The sequence below is a fragment of the Austrofundulus limnaeus genome, unplaced genomic scaffold (assembly GCF_001266775.1).
Source record: "Austrofundulus limnaeus strain Quisiro unplaced genomic scaffold, Austrofundulus_limnaeus-1.0 Scaffold225, whole genome shotgun sequence".
NCBI lineage: Eukaryota > Metazoa > Chordata > Actinopteri > Cyprinodontiformes > Rivulidae > Austrofundulus > Austrofundulus limnaeus.
The window spans coordinates 751,374-754,405 of NW_013952627.1; the positions used below are offsets into that span (position 1 = coordinate 751,374).

Below are 3,032 nucleotides of genomic sequence, written 5' to 3' on the forward strand. Positions count from 1 at the left end.
CTTCCTGGTATGTGGGGCAGGAAACGTAGCCTTTCATGGTGTTTTTAGGGTGGTAATTATGCTAATCTCTTTTCCTCATGCACTAGCAGCTGATACACATTCATCAGTTTCCGCTGCTCATTTACACACTTTTCCTGATGATAGAAGACTTTGTTGAATCTGATGAGACATGTTCGTACGAACCCTTCATACGAACAAAACTAAGAGAAATTCAGGATAAGAATACGAACATGTTCTTGTATGAGGCCCAATTTCAGGTGATTTTTGAAGCGATGTTCTATAATAATAGTACTTTATAGGGATGCACAATATACAGTATCTGCATTAACATCAGTATCTGATAAGTAAGACTTGGCCGATATTAACATCTGCTATTGATTTCCCACTTGTTGTCAATTTCTGTGTTGGAAACTTAGGGATGACCCCATCTAACATGCTGTTATTTATTTAGCCTGTAGTTGTTTTCTCAGTCAAACACCCCCTGTTACATTTACAGATTAGTCTCGTTGAAACACAATTGTCTCATTAGCAAGACAGACCTGTTATACAGACATAAAAAAGTCAAATCAATACAACCATACAAAATAAACCTATCAACAAAAACACATCGAAATAAAACTTAACACAACGTCATTATGGGTTGTTGTTGGGTTAGTTGTTAGCCATTAGCCTAGCTTCCGAGAAGATGTCCGTCCCTTTTTAAATACTTCTTTATCTGATWTCACCACTAAATAAGTACTAACTAATGATAAATACTTGACATAACATCACTTCAGAAATCATCAGACCATTCCTTTAAGCGTATTGGAAATTAATAAAACTTCAATGTAACTTGTGCTCACAAATCCCTCAGTTTATCAAAAAGAATTGCAGGATTTGTAAATATGGCAAAGACAAAAAAGGGACTTATACACCACAGGACTTCATGTTTGGCTCATTTATTTACACCAGGTGACGTTTTGAGCACAGCTCTTCATCAGACGTGCTTAAAACGTCAGCTGGTGTAAATAAATGAGCCAAACTTGTGTTATGGAGGCCCTTTTTATCCCATGCTAGCTGGGCACCTTGATGGTTTGGATGTGCGTATTTCTCGTTCCGGTTGTGCGTTGTAAATCAATAAACTCGTGTCTGCGCTCCTTGCAGACTAAAATCCAAGCACAAGGCAGACGGACAGAAGGCATCGGGCACGTCACCGGCTCCAAACAATCCTGCTGCRAGACACAACGGGGATCACAACCAGTGGAGTCGCAATGGCAAGGCCAGACTCACACACGGCGAGGGCGAGAAGGGGAACGATGTACGTAATCTCCTCTGTTTTACTCCCCCCACCCAGTCCAGCGGTTTCTACCACAGTTTTCAAATCTTTTAACGTGTTCTCTTGTGTTGGTTTACATGAACTCTCCTCTTTAGACATGAAAATATTTTTATCTCTAAAATCTGGGTCAWGGTATAAATATTACCACTTTGATTTTTGACGCGTCCTGTGTGAAAAGCTCCCGTCGCTTTGTTTCTGGCTCTGTTTTTTTCAACTCCTCTGCCATCTTGTTGCTTTTTTTTCCTCTCTCTTTTTGTCAGTTTGTTTAGTTGTTGTTGTTTTTTTAGTTTTTCTTGTTGTGTGCCAGTAAGCGAGGGAGGGAGACAAGAGAAGAAAGGTCACTGTAGAGGGCTTTTTTCCAGCACACATCCCCCGAGTCACAGCCTAACATTTAGCATATAATGTGTCGTGGAAAACTGTAATTTTCTCAAAAGGATTCTGAATAAATTAGAAAAAAATGTTTCTGCTTTTAAGCCTCTGCTCACCTAAAATATATAAAAAGAAAAAATCAAGAAAGTTTGACTTGTCCAAACATTTGCTGTGTCATACTGGTTTGATCATAGATGGGTCAGATGGACAAATGACATCAGCTGATTTTACAAATTTGTAAAAGTCTAAGATCATTTAACATTTTTACATCCAGAAGATTTTGAGGAGCTGAAATAGATACAATAAAAATAGTCAAAAAATACAGAGTGGTGATTTTTTTATCTTTACTCTGAATAGATACTGAAAACTAAAAATCACTTTCCTGTTTCATCTTTTTATCTTTCTTTTTTAATCAGCAAAATGTTCTTAAGTTATGTCAGCAGGAAAAAAAGAATAAAAATCTATGAATAAACATAAATCTTAAGAAAAAATAGTTTTAACTAATACTGATAAATTTTAGATTTATTTTATTACCTTTGAAAAATACTGGAACAGACTCTTCTTCTATAAATGTAAAAGCAGTGTTGTTATAAGTAGGTTTGTGAATATTAATTTAATGCAGATGCTGGCCAATAATCCTACATTTATCTTACATTTGTAATAATCTAAATTGATCAAATATCAATGTTTTGATGTGTAAAATGTTTAGAAGTGTAAAGACTGGGAGATTTTTTTAATTTAGRCATCTCCTAAGTTGAAAAGTAACATCATTATAAGTTGAATATTTTATGGTTAAAAGTTATAAACTAATCATGTAAAAATGGATGTAAAGCCCAACTTCATGTAACTTTTTAAAAACTTTGATGTTTCTCCGGTAAAGTTTGTCTAAATTATAGAGCTGCTTTTTCTCGCTTGTTTCATCCTTAATTTGAGTGGGAACARTTTTTGTACCGCTGCCAAAAGTTATATTTAGATGTATTTTTGATGTATTTTCAAAGCTGCGGAAAGAGAAAAATCAAAAACTGGATGGGAACTGAAGATTGACATTAAATATTAACAAAAGGTCTTAAGCAGTTAAATGAAACAGTCATAACTATTATTTGACAATAAATAGGAAAATGAAGGATTGTTAAATGAATACATTAACTATATTAACTCCAAATCTAAATACAAAGTCCTGATTTTAGTTTTTATTTAGATGAGCTCAAATCTTTTTTAAGAAAATGCATCCAGACAAGTTATCTTAGAGACTTATATACTTAAATAATTGGGAAATATAATTGATAAATTAACTGAACATGATCTTGTCTTCTCTACCTATATATGACACAGCAAATGTAAAACCAGT

General features: G+C 34.4%; 1 protein-coding gene across 1 annotated transcript in view; it reads left to right on the plus strand.

Annotated features, from left to right (window-relative positions):
• Positions 1-1,775, plus strand: part of LOC106525423 (serine/arginine repetitive matrix protein 3) — a gene marked incomplete in the record, with an annotated part of 69,330 nt that extends 67,555 nt beyond the window's left edge. The window contains 1 exon segment of the mRNA XM_014019663.1: positions 1,144-1,775.
• Between the last annotated feature and the right edge of the window lie 1,257 nt (positions 1,776-3,032).